This window comes from Callithrix jacchus, chromosome 11 (assembly GCF_049354715.1).
Source record: "Callithrix jacchus isolate 240 chromosome 11, calJac240_pri, whole genome shotgun sequence".
Lineage (NCBI taxonomy): Eukaryota > Metazoa > Chordata > Mammalia > Primates > Cebidae > Callithrix > Callithrix jacchus.
The window spans coordinates 80315560-80334256 of NC_133512.1; positions in this window are offsets into that span (position 1 = coordinate 80315560).

Sequence of the window (18697 nt, forward strand, 5' to 3'; positions counted from 1 at the left end):
TAGAGGAAGTCTCAAAGTGTGTAGGGGAAATGCTCTTGACTTCTTTGGTGCTAACTTTTTGATAAAATATTTTAGTGAGAGGTAAATTGGAAGTTCTGTTTAAATTTTAACATTAAACCTTAAGACAAAATAAGAACAAAAGTAGAAATTGGCTTCACATATGTACAGAATAATTTAAAGTAGAAAATTCAGATATATCTTTGTTCTTTAAAGAACATACCATAGTCAGTTAAAACTGCTATAAGAAATTACATTAGACTGGGTGGCTTGCAAATGACAGACATTTATTTCTCACTATCGTGGAGACTAGAAATCCAAGATCAGGGTGTTAGCACAATTGGGTTCTGATGTGGGCCCTCTTCCAATTGTTGACAACTGTCTTACTGTGTCCTCACACAGTGGAGAGCAGAGAAGAGAAATAAACTCTCTAGCGACTCATCAGGGAATGAATCCCATTCTTGAGGACTTCACCTTCATTATCCAACCTAATCCTAATTAGCTCCCAAAGGCTCCACATTCTAATACCATCACACTAGGGAGTAGGGTTTCAGCATATGAATTTAGAGAGGATACCAACATTTAATCTGTAATGGAGTAGATATTGTAATTGCGAAGGAAACCTGCAGAAAGCTAATAGTGGTCTTTATTTTCACAAGTGGGGTTTAAGTTTTTACCTGGTAACCTCTGTGAATCTGAGAAAAGAGCACAACTGACAGCTGGAAACAGTGGTTGCAAATAATACACAGCTTTAATTGGTCGTAAAAACTTGAGATCCTTTTCACATTATTGTGCTTTATAATAAGGAGGAGTATTTGTACGTGTATGAGTCCACCTAATGGAGTTGAAATCCAAACCTCTTGTTATTATTAGCCTTAGAGCCTATTTGAACTTCTCTTGGTATTGGATCAGGAGCTTGCCTAACATGTTTGGGTCAGTTCTTGGTGATGCCTATTCCTGGGTGGCCCATTTCTTAAACCTCATGAATATGCAACATCAATCAGTCCATCATTTTTAGCCTATGACCTCGTAATTTGTGGTTAAACTTGCAAGGGTGTGTGTGCCTTTCTGTAAAGAAATAAATAAACATTTCTATCATAAGAAACTGATGAGACTGTCATCATTATTTTTATTATTTATAGTATCTGCACATTATATATTAATGTAATCTAATCTGAGAAATATGCTATTTTGTTTATTCAGAAATTCTTAACTGACCTCTAAGGAAGACCAAGCTGATTGTCCAATGGAGTCTATTTTCAGAAGTTAACTTCTAACACGGACTGACATGTACCTCAGGGCCACATTGGGAGCTTTGCTGACCTCTATGATAGACTCTGGTAGAAGTACATAGGGCCCCAGTCACTGCAAAGGCTTTGTAGAACCCAAAGCATCATTTTTTTTTTTTTGAGATGGAGTTTCACTCTTGCTGCCCAGGCTGGAGTGCAATGGCACGATTTCGGCTCACTGCAACCTCCACCTCCTGGGTTCAAGCAATTCTCCGCCTCAGCCTCCCGAGTAGCTGGGACTACAGGCTGCGCCACCATGCCCAGCTAATTTTTGTATTTGAGACGAGGTTTCACCATGTTGACCAGGATGGTCTCAATCTCTTGACCTAGTGATCCACCCACCTCGGCCTCTCAAAGTCCTGAGATTATAGGCTCCAAGGCATTATTTTTAAGCTGAGAGGTAATACCAGGTAGAGATTAAATACGTGGACATGTTCCCACCAAACTGCACATTCTGCACATGTATCCCAGAACTTAAAGTATAGTAAAAAAGAAAGAAAGAAAGAAAGAAAGAAAGAAAGAAAGAAAGAAAGAAAGAAAGAAAGAAAGAAAGAAAAGAAAATACACATATATTAGAGACCAACTAGCTGGGTTCAAATCCAGGTTCTCCGCTAACTTCTCTATCTGCCCACTACACTTCTTCCCGGGCATAGTGTCTTACCTCTGTCTCTGCGGCTCACTGCTCTTCAGCTCTGCTGACCTTCCAATGATATCTTCAATATGCCACACAGTTCGCTGCCTGACAAATTCCCAATCTAGTAAATTTGAATTTGCTATTCAACTTTCTGAAATGTTCTTCCCTTAGATATGGTCTTAGGACTCACATTGTGTAGGTCTCAATCAAACAGCATCTTCTCTTAATGGATTTGTCTGAGTATCCCTTGTAAATAGAATCCCATTATTTTTTAATCCTTCTACCTTGCTTTCCTTTCTAACATTCACCAATTCTTGACACTTTATTAAAAAGAAAAGGAAAACAATGAGGGGGATACTGTTCTTTTTTTTTTAACTGGAGCTTTCTAAGTATTCTGTAGCTGCTGGTTTTTAACAAATATTGGCTGAATGGATCAATAACTCTTAACACTAAATTCCCTACTCCACTCCTCTACCGTCCTGACTGAGACAGAGAAAAGCAGGGTCAGAAAAGGTAGTTAAAGTGCTAATTATACAACCCCATGGTCATATTTCCATTCTTCATTTTACTTGTCCTGATAAATAATTATACTCTTAAGAGACTCCTTCTAGTAAAAAGAGTTTCCTCAGTTGGCTTTGATAACACTACCACTATACCTCTCTACTGTTTTGAGGATGTATTGTTAGCCTATTTTATCAGGCATTTTTTTTTACATTTTTCCCTTTAAGTGTTAGTATTTTCATTTTCAGCAATGACTTTTTGCACTCTGCCTGCTTTATCTGAGAAATGCCAACTACTGTCATGGTTTTAAATATCCGATTATGCTAATAGTCCTTAGTTTCTACTTCCAGACATGCCATATAACTTTTCTAGGCATCTTTTCTACCTGGATGTTTCATAGACTACTCAAGTTTACTTGGCCTTAGCTGGGATAGTTATACACTCCACCAATCTGCTTCACTTCAAGATATTCTCTAACTTATTTTGTAATTAAAAAATATATCAGAGATTAGATCATGTATCTGTTGAAAGAAAGGAAGTAAAAAGAAAAAGGAAAAAGGAAAGGGAAGGGAAGGTAAAAGGGAAAGGGAGGAAGAAAAGAGGAGGGAAGTAGAAAGGAGAGAAAGAGAAAGGGAAACAAAGGAGGGAAAGGAAGTACAAGAAAGACAGACACAGGAAAAGAAAGGATAAAAAGTTATATAGGGGCCTGGCATGGTGGCTTATGCCTGTAATCCTAGCACTTTGAGAGGCTATGGGTGGAGGATCACTTGAACTCAGGAGTTTGAGAGCAGTCTGGGCAACAGAAGGCTCTCCTAGCTCTACAAATAAAAAATAATAAAAATAAAATATAATAAAAAATTAGCCAGGCATGGTGACATGTGCCTGTGGTTCCAGGTACTTGGGAGGCTGAGGTGGGAGTGTGGCCTTACTCTGGGAGGTCAAAACTGCAGTGAACCATGAGCACGCAACTGCACTCACTCCAGCCTGGGTGACACAGTGAGACTCCACCTCAAGTAATAATAATATAGAAAAAAAATTTAAAAATCTGTATACTTATTATTCAAACAAAAATATATAGAATACTAAACTTCTGCAGAAGCCCTCGGAGAAGTAGTTTTCTGAATCTCATGTAATTTATCCTTTCGCTTTTTTTTATAACTAACACCTATGTATGTCTTCCAAAAAGTACATTATTAATTTTTTTTCAGTGCTAAAGTATATAAATGAAGTCATACACTATAGTACACAGGATATGCATTTCAGTTACTTAATTTTTCCTTTCTATATTTTAGGATCCACTTATGTAAATACATACACCTACAGTTAATTCAATTGCACTGCTATACCAAAATATCCTATGGTAAGAATTGATATCGTTTGGCTGTGTCCCCACCCAAATCTCATCTTGAATTCCCACATGTTTTGGGAGGTAATTGAATCATTGGGGCAGATCTTTCCAGTGCCATTCTTGTGATAGTGAATATGTCTCACAAAATCTGATGGTTATTATTAGGTGGAGTTTTCCGGCACAAGCTCTCTTTGTTTGCTTCCATCCGTGTATGAGTGGTTTGCTCCTCCTTGCCTTCTGTCATGACTGTGAGGTTCCCAGCCATGTGGAACTGTAAGTCCTATTAAACCTCTCTCTTTTGTAAATTGCCCAGTCTTGGGTATGTCTTTATCAGCAATGTGAAAAGAAAGTAATGCAGAATAAGCCGTACTTTGTTAAATAGATGTTTAACTTGTTCCTGATTTTTCTGTTTATTTGTGTGTTTGTTTTACTAGAAGGCAAATTATGTTGCTTTACAAAACTTCTCATCTATGTCACCTTCTGTACATGTGCAAGAGTTAAACATACATGCCTAGTAGTAAAATTCCTGCCTCATAGAGCAAGGACACATTCCACTTTGCTAGGAATTGTCAAAATACTTTCTAACATGTTTTTTTCAATAAAGAATTGCACCAGCAGAGAAAGAATGTTGTTGTGTCAGCTTTTGCCAAAAGTTGGTAATATCTGACTTTTCAGTTATCATCATTTCCTTAAGGAAGATCTTTGTCTGTTTTGTATCTTAAGAAAACTTTTTTATTCATCCAATGTCATACCGTAATGAACAGAATGTTAAGTCCCTCCACATTTTATATGTTGTAGCTCTAACAACAATGATGGTATTTAGAGGCAGGGTGTTTTGGAAGCAGGCAATTAGGCTTAGATGAGATTATGAGGGTAGGGTCTTCATGATGGGGTTAGTGATCTTAGAGAAAGAAACTAGAGATATTTCTTTCTATTTCTACCATGTGAGGACACAGCAAGAAGCTGACTTGCTACTATCCAGAAAGAAGGCCCACACCAGAAACAAAATTAGCCTATAATTTGATTTTGGACTTTTTAGCCTCCAAAACTATGAGAAGTGCATTTCTCCTGTTTAAGAATTTAAACCACTAAGTCTATGCTATTTTGATGTGAAGCCCAAGCTGACTAATACACATACTATATTCTACTATACTGACATTGACCAAGTTTTGAATTTTTCATTTAATATTACTAGGATTAATTTTGTTTATATGGAGTAGGTATTCAATAACACATTTTTCACATCCATAACCCAAGCCCTGGCTTTTTAATTGAAATTCTATAATTTCCCTACTAAGCAGTCATGCTATACTATCACATTTTTAAAGTTCATGTATGAAGTTCAGCTCTTCTCAACCTAGATTGTATTTTATTCATTGCCTTGTTCTTTGTTCCTATTTTGTCTTTATTGTTTTTCTGTTTCTTTTTTTGTGGTTTTAATTGAGCATTTTATGATTCCTTTTTAGCATAACTAATTAGTGTAATTTCATTAATTATACTTCCTCTCTTACTTTTTTTAGTGTTGCCCTACAGTTTGCAATTTACATTTACAACAAAGCCAATCACTTTGAAATAACACTGTAAATCTTCGTGGGTTGAGCAAGTGCCTTATAATAAATAAATAATGATAATCCTAATTTCTTCCTCCCTTCTCTTGTATCATTGTTGACATTTATTTTATTTACAAATAAATGCCCATAAGCATACATATGTATTATGTATATATATAAATATATAAAATAATCACATATATTGTAGTCATTATTTTAAACAGATTTTTATCTGTTAGGTCCATTAGGCCAGGCATGGTGGCTCACACCCATAATCCCAGCACTTTGGGAGGCCGAGGCAGGTGAATCACGAGGTCAAGAGATCGAGACCATCCTGGTCAACATGGTAAAACCCCGTCTCTACTAAAAATACAAAAATTAGCTGGGCATGGTGGTGCGCGCCTGTAGTCCCAGCTACTCGGGAGGCTGAGGCAGGAGAATTGCCTGAACCCAGGAGGCAGAGGTTGCAGTGAGCTGAGATTGTGCCATTGCACTCCAGCCTGGGTAACAAACTCAATCTCAAAAAACAACAACAACAAACAGACAAAAAAGGAAGTCTCTATTTCTCTCTCACTTTTGAAGGATAATTTTACAGGGTGTAAAATTCTAGGCTGGTGTGGGTTTCTATTTTTTAATTTTCTCAACATTTTAAATATTTCACTCCACTCTTTTATCACTTGTGTGCTTACTGAGAAGTCAGATGTTATTCTTATCCGTTCTTCTGTAGGTAATTTTGTTTTGTTTTGTTTTGTTTCATTTCCTCTGGCTTTTTTTTCTTTCTTTCTTTTTTTTTTTTTTTTTAGACTGAGTCTCTCTCTCTGTCGCCCAAGCTGGAATGCAGTGGTGCAATCTTAGTTCACTGCAACCTCCACCTCCTGGGTTCAAGCGATTCTCCTACCTCAGCCTCCTGAGTAGCTGGGACTACAAGCATGTGCCACCACGCCCAGCAAATTGGTTTCTTTTTTTCTTTTTTCTTTTGTATTTTTAGTAGAGGCTGAGGTGATCTGCCCACCTCGGCCCCCAAAGTGCTGGAATTACAGCCTGAGCCACTGCACCCAGCTCCTCTGGCTTCTTTCAAGAATATTTTTTCATTGATTTTCTGTATTTTGAACATAATATGCCTAGGGTTTTTTTGTTGGTTTTGGTTTTGGTCTTGGCATTTATCTTTGTTGATTTCTCTGAGCTTCCTAGATCAATAGTTTGGTCTTTAAAATTAATTTGGGGGAAATGCTCAGTCATTACTGTTTCAAATATTTCTTCTGTTTATTTCTTTCTTCTCCTTCTAATATTTACATTACATGCACATTACAGCTTTTGTAGGTGACTCATGGTTATTGTACATTCTGTTCTTTTTATTTTTTTTTCATCTTTTTTTCTTTGCCTTTTAAATTTGGACGCTTCTGTCATGCGATCATTAGCATAAGGAAAACTCAGCAATTCTTTCCTCAGTCAGGTCCAGTCTATTAATGAGTTCATCAGAGATATTCTTTATTTTACAATGTTGTTGATCTTCAGCATTTCTTTTGGATTCTTTCCTGTTTCCACTCTTTTCATCTTTCTGCTTACATTGCCCATCTGTTCTTGTATGCTGTCCATTTTACCCATGAAAGCCTTCAGCATATTAATCATAGTTGTTGTAAATTCCCAGTCTAACAATTTCCAAATACCTGCCATGTCTTGGAATTATTATTATGTTGTTCTGTCTCTTCAAATTTTGTTTTGTTTGGGTTTTGGGGCTTTTCTTTCCTTTCATTGTCTTGTATTTTTTTTCCTTAACTTTTTTTTTTTTTTTTTGATAGCTGGACATAATGTATTAGGTAAAAGGAACTATGGTCAATAGGCCTTCAGTGGCATGGTGTTAAGATATGGAGAGAAAATCCTTGCTTAGGTCTGTTAGTCAGCTTGGAACTCCACACTGATCTTTACAACCACTTCTTTTTCTGGCCTCAGGTAGAACAGTATGGCTAGAATGGGCTGGAGTTTATTTCCCTGCCCCCAGACCAGTCAGGTTCTGACAAGACTCCAGTAGGTCTTATGAGCTAGTTTCTCCTGAAATAAGACTTTGTGAAAAGTACAGAATCTCTAGTATATTTCAATAGGGTTCCTCTTCCTCTTCTGTACTGGAAACAGAAGGGACTTTTTTCTCCAGCCTTCACTGGAAAATCTTGGTTGAGTTTTGGTGGTAAAATACCAAAGTTTTGGGAACTTCCTCAGTCAGGATTCCCCTGGAGTTTTAAATTATCTCTCTTGTCCACCCTGAGCCTTGAGAAATTCTTCAATTACAGTTTAGATTTTCCTGCCCAAGCACTGGTTTCTATGGAGGTTTCTGTCTGTGGATTTCTGCTTTGGTACATTGAAAGTCTGTACATTCACCTGTCTCTCCAAATTTGATGGGCAGTAATTTTTCCCTGTGACATCATTTATCTGAGAAATCTAACTAGGATTGTTGATTTTCAATTTGTTCTGGTTTTTCACTCATTAGGATGGAGTTGGCAACTTTCAAGTCCTTACATGCCAAATTAGAAACCAGAAGTCCCCCAGTGAATTTTTAAGTATTAATATTTTCTGCTGCTAATAAACATTTTTTCTAATCTTTGTTAATGGTTAATATTTTAAATAAAGTTTTCATTTCCATACAGCAAAATTCACTGTTTTATAACTGCTCTGTAACCGCCAGCTCAGCCAAGATATAGAAATATCTTATCCCCACCCAAAATACTCATTTATATCCCTTTTTAACAATCCTTATCATTGTTATCAAGAAGTTGTGTACATCCGTAATTTATACCTCTTAATTGCTTTGTAGTATTCTGTTATATGGATGTATGAGTTTATTTACTGTTCATCAAGTGAAAGATATCTGGGTTGTGTGGAGTTGTCAGCAATTATAAATGCTAACATTTATGACTATTATAAATATCATCAATGAAGTAGAACTTGAAAAGCATTACTATTTTATAATATTAAACCTCATAAAATATTGAGGCATAAATCTAACAAAATAGGAATGGGATCTATAACCTCAAACTACATGAAAGAAAAGAGAACAGCTCCCAAATTAGAAAATGAAGTATTTTACATTATAAATATAAACCTATAAGTATTCCATTGTAAATATTCTAATATTTGATATTGTATTATTGAATATAATACATATTCTAATATTCAACAGTATAGTAAAAAATTATAATTAACAATAACTTATAGTATATTTCAAAGTAGCCAGAAGATTTGTAGTGTTCACAACACAAAGAAAAATGTTTGAGGTGATGATTATCCCAATTACTCTGATTTGATCATTACACATTGTATACATTTATCAAAGTATCACACATACCCACAAAATATGTACAACTATGACATATTAACAAAAGTATAAATAAATAAATATTTGTAGACAAGCTTCTGCATGAACATAAATTTTACTTTCTGTTGAAATGTAATAGCAGTTTGATTCCCAAGCTGTATGATAAGGATGTATATAATTTTATAAGAAACACACTAATTTACCTTCCTACTAGCAAAGTACGAGTGTTCTGGTTACTGCTTATACTTTCCAATACTTGGAATTATCCATTTTGTTGTTTGTGTGTGTGCATTTGGACATTCTAATAAGTTAGTGATGGCATGCAACTGTGTTTTTAAAGTTTGTTTTTCTTATAAGTAATGATGCTGAGAATCTTATGTAATTATTTGTCATTCATAGACTGTTTTGTGTGAAGTGTCTACACAAATCTTTTGTCCATATTTTTAAATTGCCTTATTTGGGTTTTTTTGTAGTAATTATATTTCATTCATTAAAAATAACAAAGTTCATTAGAATGCAATACAAATAGTGAAGCTTTAAGGACAATGACAGACGGGTGAAGGAAATATTTAGCAACCAAGAAACTTGCCTCTGTTTCAGCTAATATACCATGTAATATTAGGTTAGATGCGGGAAAAACGTAGAGCCTTCTAAACTGTAAGTTCTTGAAGGGCAGGTTTCAGGCTTACTATACAGGTATTTCTGCTATAATGCAACAGAGATACAGCCTATTTGTTTCCTCATTAAAAAATGTTGAGAATTCCTCATATATTCGAGCTACAAGTCCTTTCTGAGATGGGTTATTTGTTAATAGCTTATTCCAGTCTACAGTGTCTTTCAATTCTCTAGCAATCTTTTTCTAAGGGCAGAGAACTTTATTCTGATAAAGACAAGTTTCTGACATTTTCTTTCTTTTATGGATCATACTCCATAGGTAGTAACTAAGAAACACTTTGTCTGGTGGCGCGTGCCTGTAATCCCAGCTACTCGGGAGGCTGAGGCAGGAGAATTGCCTGAACCCGGGATTGTGGTGAGCCGAGATCGCGCCATTGCACTCCAGCCTGGGCAACAAGAGCGAAGCTCTGTCTCAAAAAAAACAAAAAACAAAAAACAAAAAACGCGTTGTTTAAGGTGAGATTTAGAATTTTCCTTTTATGTTTTCTCCCAGAGGTTTTATACCTACAATTAGCTTTATGGAATATTTTAAATTAATTTTTGCATATGGCAAAAATATAGCTAAGGTTTTGGGTTTTGTTTTTATTCTTTTTGCATATATGTATCCCATAATTCTAACACGTTTTCCAAAAGATCATTTCTTCTTGAAGTAATTGACATTGTTCTTTTGTCTAAAAGAAACTGATCATGAAAGAATGATTGTATTTCTATATTAACTATTACATTATATTGAAACAACAAAACAACACTGTCTAATTGTTGAAGTTTTACGAGATGGCTTAAATTAATTTTTATTTCAGAACAGATTTTGTTATCTTTCAAAATTGTATAGTTAGCCTAGTTTCTAGTTTGTTTTTTCTTCATGTACATTGTAGAATTAGATTGTCGACCTATGCACAAATAACATGCTGGGATTTTGATTAGAGATCCACTGAATCTCAACACAATTGCACTGAATTTAAATTAACATCAATATTGAGTATTCAGATTCACAAAAGATTGTATTTCCTAATTTTTCAGTGTTCTCTTTTCTTTCATGTGACTTATAGTTTAGTGTTAGAGATCCTGTTCCTATTTTGCTAGATTTATGCCTAAAAATTTTATGAGCTTTAGTATTTTTAAACAGTACTGTTTTTCAAGTTCTGCTTCATTGCTAATACATGGAAATGCAATTAACTTTTCTTTATTGACCTTCTATCCTGTACCCTTGCTAAACTCAATTGTATGTTCTAGTGCTTATAGATTTTGGGGGATTTTTTTACATATACAATCATATCTTCTGAGTGAATAATTATGATTTTATTTTTTCAGTGTTTATGCTTTTACTTTTCTTGCTTCATTGTATCGATTAAGACCCCAGTATAATGTTCAACAGGATTTGTGAGAGTGTGCCTTGCCCAAGATTAAGGGAAAAGCATTTAATTTTTCACCATCAGCTCTGGTGTTAACTAGAGGAAATATTGCTTGTTTTTAATGGGTTTTCCATTATTAGGTAAAGAACATTCCCTTCTAGATAAATTTCTGACAGTTTTAGACATAAACAGATGTTAAATTTTTTGAAATAATTTTTCTAGTTCTCTATGGAGATTGTCATACGGACTTTCTTCTTTATTCTGTTTTAATGGGGAATTATATTGATTGCTTTTCTAGTGTCAAATGCTTTCTATTCCAAGAATAAGACCTACTTGGTCATTATAAGCTATGTTTTATATATTGCTAGATCAATTTACTAATATTTCAGTATGAAAGTTTGCTTCTCTATTTACTATCAATATTGGATTGCAGTTTTAATAATTTATAATGACTGTGGTTTTGGTATCGTAATACTAGGTGCAAAAAAATGTGTTCAGAAATATTCCATTCCCTTCTATTTCTGGAAGTGTTTGTGTAATGAGTTTAATTTCATTAATTTCTGTGTTTTTTTTCTTTCTTTCCAAGTCCTCTGAGTAAAACTTAGATTATTGACTTGACCTGTGATGTTTCTTTCTTTCTAAAATATGAATTTAATGCTATAATTTCTTTTCAAATACTAATTTAGCTGAATCAAAAAATTTTGAAATGTTGAGGTTTTCCTTCATTTCATATTTTTTAAATTTCCCCTGTGATATCTTCTTTGACTCTTGCACTATTTCTAACTGTGTTGTTTGATATTATATATTGCAAATTTTCCCTTTTTTTGTGTTAGTGAATTCTAGTTGAATTGCAATATGTTCATAAGAAATACTTTCTATAATTTCATTTTTAAAATATATTTTAGGGTTAGTTGTATTGCCTAGAAAATGGTTTATCTGAATATTCCATTTGATCCTGAAAACAATCTTTTTCTACGGTTGTGGAGTACAATGTTTAATAAATGTTGATTAGGGCAAATTGCCTAATAGTGTTCTTCAGATCTTCAATATTACTGCTTATTTTCTGCAGCACTGTTCTATTTATTGCTGTGAAAGAATAGTTGAAATACCCAAAAGTAATTGTAGGTTTTTCTATTTTTCCTTTTAGTTCTGCCAGGTTTTGCACCATGTATTTTGAAGTTTTATTTTTAAGTACATAGACATTAAATTTTTATGTCATCTTTAAAATTTACCTTTTCATCATCAATTAATATCTTTTTATCCCTAGTAATATTCCTTTTTCTGAAGTCTACTTTATCTGATATTAAGAGCCTTCTGGTTTGCTTCTGATTTATATTATCATGATTTAGGCATTTATCCCTTTTGGAATTTGCTTAGCTTCTTAAATCTATAAATTCATGTATTTTGCCTTTGTCATACAAAAAGTTACTGTGTATGTACAGATTTTACTCAGTTCCACCAGTCTGTTGGTCATCTATTCTTTTGCCAATATCAATTTGTTTTAATTACTTAATAATCCTTAATATTTAGTAGTGAATGTTCTATCGATATATTTTTGTTGCCCTCTCTCTCCTAACATGAATATTTATGTGTCTTCCTGTCCTTTTTTCAAGTCCCACCTTTCCAAACCAGAACAATGTACTTCTTACATATATTGATTGATGTCTCATGTCTCCCTAAAATGTTTAAAACCGAGATGTGCCCTGATTACCTTGGGTACATGTCCTCGGCACTTTCTGAGGCTGTGTCATGGGCATGTGTTCAATCTCAGCAAAATAAACATTCTCAATTAACTGAGCCCTGTCTCCAATTTTCTGGGTTGAAAATTGATTGTGATAAAAGGGCAAGGTTTCAATATTAATAAAATTCAATTTATCATATTTTTGCTTATTGTTAATACTAATAATTCCTAGGTCAATCATCTTTGTCTACCCTCATCATACAGATATTTTTCTAAATATGTCTCTGAAAATTACGGTTTGGAAGTTTATGTTAGAATCTAAATCCATACAGAATTAATTTTTGTGTAACACAGTCGTTCTCAGTGGAGATAATTTTGCTTTCCTGTGGATATTTGACAAAGTCTGGATATTTTTATAGTTGTTACACCTGGGAGAGAAACTCTTGTTCATCTTTAAATTTATTCCTCAGTATTTTGTGTTTTTTTTTTTTGTTATTAATGTTTTATTTTAAAGTTGTTTCCTACTAATATATACAAAACCAAAACTTTTTGTAAATTAAACTTGTGTCCTTTTACCTTGCTAAACTCATTTATTATTTTTAAAAATTGTTTGTATACTTCTTTGGATTTCTTATGTAAATATTCAGGTCTGCTAAATGTAGAAAAGTTTTACTTCTTTTTTCTCATCTGTATGCTTTTTTTTTTTTTTTTTTTTTTTTGCTGCATTATAATAGTTGTCCCCTCTCTATATACAACAGTGAACAAGATTGGTAAAAAACAAGTATCTTCACATAGTTATCAAACTTTGATATGTTGCCATTAAAAGTGGCACCTAGTTGTAAGATTTCTATAGATTACCTTTGTAGTTTTTATCTTGAGTGATTGTTGAATTTTATTGAGTGGTTTTCGATGATTTTTTAAATTACCACCTGATAGTTCTCCATTATTCTGTTAGCATTGCGAAGCACATTGATTGTTTTCTAAATGAAAACCATCTTTGTATGTTCGAAGGAAGCCCGACTCTGTCATGCTGCATTCTTTTATATGTGTCTCTGAAATCAGTTAATATATTGTTAAAGAACTTGTAGCTGTACTCACTTAGACTCAAAATAGGTCTACAGTGCTCTGCAGTATATTTGAAATGTCTTTGTATTTTGAACTTATAAAACATATTGTTCCTTCTTTCTCTGTTTAGGGGAAAAATGCAGTTTTCTGTGTAAATTTCATGAAATTACATTGATATTTTCCCATTTCTAACAGTTTTTGAAATTTCTGAATTCAGTTTACAATTCTTACATAGTTTATCTGTAAATTCTTGGGATTTTTTTCCATAATAGCAATCCATCTTTAATAATGATAGTTTTATTTCTTATCTAACCTACTTTTTTGTTTTGTTCTGTTTTGTTTTTTGTTTTGTTTTGTCTTGTTTCATGCATTGGACCTCCAGAGAAATGTCAATGTATTTTGCATGTTTTTAAAAATTCCTTATAATAGTCACATTAAGTTGAGAACTTAATGTAACTAGAAGCTTGAAAACAGTTTAGAGGCTATTGCAACCAGTTCAAAAAGGTGATTATATGTTCCTGAATAAAGAAATATAACAAAGATAAATATTTTAATATAAGAAGAAATGGAAGAGAATGGATTTGAGAGAAATTTAAAAGATATAATTTATGATAATGAAATAGGAAAAAGTTATTTGTGAATAGATAATAAAATCCAGATGACTGCAGAAGAGAATAAGGGATATTCATATGAGAATAACTACATATTAAAATAAGATAATCATATTCTTACAAAAGATGCTTTCTTTTGAAATGAAGAAAGACAAATGTCTTTCAGTAGTGGTCAAATTCTCCTGACACAAAATAGTGATACTGCAAAGGAAACATTTTTGCTTGCAAATACAATTATTTTCTTTATTAGAACATTTATTTATAATATGGTTCAGAAAGAAAAGTATAAGTTTTGACATAAATATGTTTTATTAACATCTCAGGAACACATATCTTTTTTTCAGTTGTTTGTATAGCCATCATGATAAGATTGTGAAAATTATGTAAATTGTCAGCCTGAAAAAAAAGGGTATGGTAAAAATGTGATAGGAGAAACAGCATTCCATGATGGAACCAGAAAATGGTATATTGATGTATGTCTTCAGCACATGTGATAAAGTATGGGAAAACAAAAATATTACCAAATATTTCTTATCAATCTTGATGATGATTAGGTGCTTCTACCACACTAATGGGCTTAGTACATTGGAGATGAGTGATTACTGGTAAAACTACAGTGTTTCATAATTTTTATAAGGAGTATAATAAACTAAAACTAACTATTTAGTATGTGGTGAATATACCTTTGAGCAACTTTTATATTTATTGCAATATAAACTCCAGGAGTATTTATGTGTCACAGTTGCAATAATGTAAGAAGATTAAGATTCCCACTCTCTCTAAACACTATAAAGATATTATAAACCTTAGAGTATAAGCAAAGTTGATATTAATATCTACCTTAAATAATTCAGTACCTACCTTCAATAAAATGTCCAGAAATTAAGCACTCAAACATGATTATATGAACATACTGAATAAGAGTGAGTGTTCTAATATGAATATATTTGGTATCTAATGAACACATGGCAATGTGAAGCATAAATGGAAAAAATTAATGTTTAATAGAAATAGTGATAGTTGGCACCATTTTTTTCTTGTCTTAAAATGAGTGTGTTCAATGTTTTGAAATAAGTGTAATTATTGCTAGTTATTTCCCCCATGAAATTTATTGTTTTAGTTTAAGTTTCTTGCTCATTCTAGTTTAAGACCTTAAATTAGTGAACATGTTTTAAAAGTTATCTACGTCAAAGTTATATCTATTTAGATTTTTATTTTTATTGCACATTTTTAATGTGAAAAATATAAATAACTAATTTTCTAATGTTAAATCTTGCAAAACTGTCAGATTAATTGCTATGGCTGCCTGAAGAAATTAGCAAATATTCTTTCTCTCAAAAAGTTTAAATCTTGGCAAAATTTTTAGAAATAACAATGTCAGTGCTGTGAAAATCATTCAGCAACAAACAACAAATTTAAAACCATTTCTCATGAAAAGCTGCTATGAATAGCAGGACATTGTAGTCTTTTTTCTTTTTAGAAATTCTTTCATTCCCTGCGGTGTTACCAGGGCAATGCTGGCTATTAGAAAAAATAGTCATGCTGCCAAGATAAATGGATTTTATTTAGGGCAGATTGTGGAAATACATGAAGGTGGTTTGTTGGTGAAAGAAAACTCAGTAGAAAACAAATGGGGAAAATATCAAAGCTTTGCTAGCCTGAGTTTATGGAACTGTTTATGGGAGTACAAGACCAGTCAGAGTTTATGGGGTAGTTATATGTGAGAGAGCCATACAAATAGATAAATAAGTTCTTCCCACATCCATAGCTATGGATTAGTCAAATCAGAGATTAGCCAAATCAGAGAACCATAACAGGCCCACAGAAAGTGAAAATGAAAGGTGGTATATAAAATGATCAAACTTGGAAAGTGCTCACAAACCCACATACAAATCCAGTGACAGAGGGTGAAAATCCATATAGACTCCAGATGTTTTACTCTAATACCTGTTCAAATAATTGGCTAATTACTTATTTATGCCGTCATAAAAGCAAGCAGTAAGAAGTCAAGCAAGCAAAGTAAAATAATAAAACAAAATTAGATACATAAGTGGCTACACATCATGAAGAAAATAGCTTCACTGTTTATATCAAGACAAATTTTTAAAAATCCTTCAGAGAAACATATTAGAATCAAGAATTACTAAAATACATTATATAAATTTCTATTTTTCAACAAAACATGATGCAACATGGATAGAAACAAGAAATTGAGACCTATACTTACAAGAAATAAAAAGCAGGCAATAGAAACTGATTCCAAGTGGGCCCAGATATTTGTTTAGCAGAAATATTTCAAAGTAACTATTCTGAAAACAGTATGAAGACAATGGCTCAAAAATGAGAATTTCAGTAAATGCATAAAAACTAAAAAATAAAATGAGAAATTCAGAGTTAAAAAATATAATAACCAAAATAGAAAATTCACTAAAGAAATTTAAAAGCATATTTAAGATAGTAGAAAAACAATCAATAAACTCAAAGATTAATCAAGAATTATCTGGTTGAATAACAGAGAAAGAAACAAAGAAGTATCAATTAACAGAGCCTTATCAACATACACACACAAGTATATGTGTGTTTAAGAATTATACTACTAAAAACTGGGAGAAAGGGAGCTATATTGGAGCAAAGTTTCTATTTTCAGCAGAATTAACCTGAAATATATTGTGATTAGTTAAAATATATAACAAAATACCTACAGCAATCATTACCAAAATTCATCTTTATTCATCTCAGCTAGGCTTCTAACTGGATGTCAGCAATCAGAAAGAAATGTATCATGCCAGTTTCTCCATTTCTACCTATAGTTTCTACTTTTTCTCTCTTATTTATATTCTCTCAGTCTTATTCTGAGCCAAAGTTGACTGCTACTCTAAAAGTGATCTGTCAAATTGTACTCACCTGGTTTGGCAGATGTTTTAAACTAACATTTTCTCTAATGCAGCCTTTTTCTTGGGTGTGCTGAAAGGCAGCTCTTCACCCAATCATCAGTGTTCTCTCACTGGAACTTTCTTTAATGTGTACAAATCATCTCTTTCTGATCCTTTTGAATCCTAAGATATATTTTTAAATTATTTCTTTTCTGGCCTTTCCCTTCCAAGCAGTGTTCTTGGGCAGGATCTAAAACCCCTTCATAACAAGACCTCACCTTCAGAACAGCCAAAATGTCATGATCACTCATATTTCAGATTTTTCAAGCATGACTCAGAACAAGTTCATCCCATATACCACGCTCCAAGAAACCCAAGCACACTATACAATTGGTATTCCTGAGGCTTCTTTTTCTAGACTTGTATAGAATAAGGCATTTAATTGTTCCCAATGAGACATGGGAGACAGTAACAGTCCCAGCAACCCAACAGCTCTCCAGAATCATCCTCAAATAGTTATCTTCTCTCTCTCACTCTGTACCCTCTTTGGGGTTGACGGCTAAGCATTACAAATTTGGGTTTTGATCATGTTCTGGTTAGATGATTCTGCGTTTTGGTAGCATAAATAATTGGAGCTATGATCTTGAGAACTGTACCAAAATTGAGGCAGCCAAGCTCCCATTTTTAGCACTTTCTTATATTAGTGCTGGGACTCAACTTGGTCTTAAACTTTCTTACAATATAGATTTATATAGTTGTGCATAATGTTTAAATAGTCTTAACAATAATTCTCTTGATCTGTGTAGATCTCTGATCTACACAGTCTAATATCAGTTTTCACTAATAAGTTTGATATGACTCAGTCTTTTTAAGAAAAAAATTCTTGAATATTATTGCATCATTCATGTTTTGTTCTATTTTCATGTTTTCTTGATTGCTAATCTCTAACTTTCACTTCTATTTTGAGCCCCACTTTCACCCTTTGGGCTAATGAGAGATGTAGCTTCTTCTCTTTTACGATTTTTTTTTTTTTTTTTTTTTGAGACGGAGTTTCGCTCTTGCTACCCAGGCTGGAGTGCAATGGCGCAATCTCGGCTCACCGCAATCTCCGCCTCCTGGGTTAAGGCAATTCTCCTGCCTCAGCCTCCTGAGCAGCTGGGATTACAGGCACGCACCACCGTGCCCAGCTAATTTTTTGTAATTTTTTAGTAGAGACGGGGTTTCACCATGTTGACCAGGATGGTCTCGATCTGTTGACCTCGTGATCCACCCGCCTCGGCCTCCCAAAGTGCTGGGATTACAGGCTTGAGCCACCGCGTCTTTTACGATTTTTTATTATCTTTTCTAATACATTATTTTCTACCAATTTCCTACCTCTACTGGCTTCAGATAAATTTGGGCACTTGCCCTATCCATTTGGGCACAGTCGTTCTCCTCCACTGAAACTGACCTGTTGGTTTCCTAAAGCAGAATTACAATTTATCCATTTGTATGTTAGAGCTCTAATACCAATTTTGGCTTTGTTTGGCATTCCCAGATGGGCCTTAGGCTCATGGGAGGAGTCAATGAAATTGAATTAGTTACCTAAAACTTGGCAAAAGCAAAAGAAAGTGCACTTACTGGCCTAAAGACACAGTGATCATTTTTACAGTTAAAAAAGATAAACCCAGAGAAAAAGGTCCTGTTCAAGTTATACATTTTAGTAGTATAAGCATTAGAGGATATAGTCTGCTTTGGTGGAAGTAAATATTTTAGAAATAATTGTGCAGATGATTTATCAGGAATAAAAAGATTAAGGAAAAAGAAATTTCCAT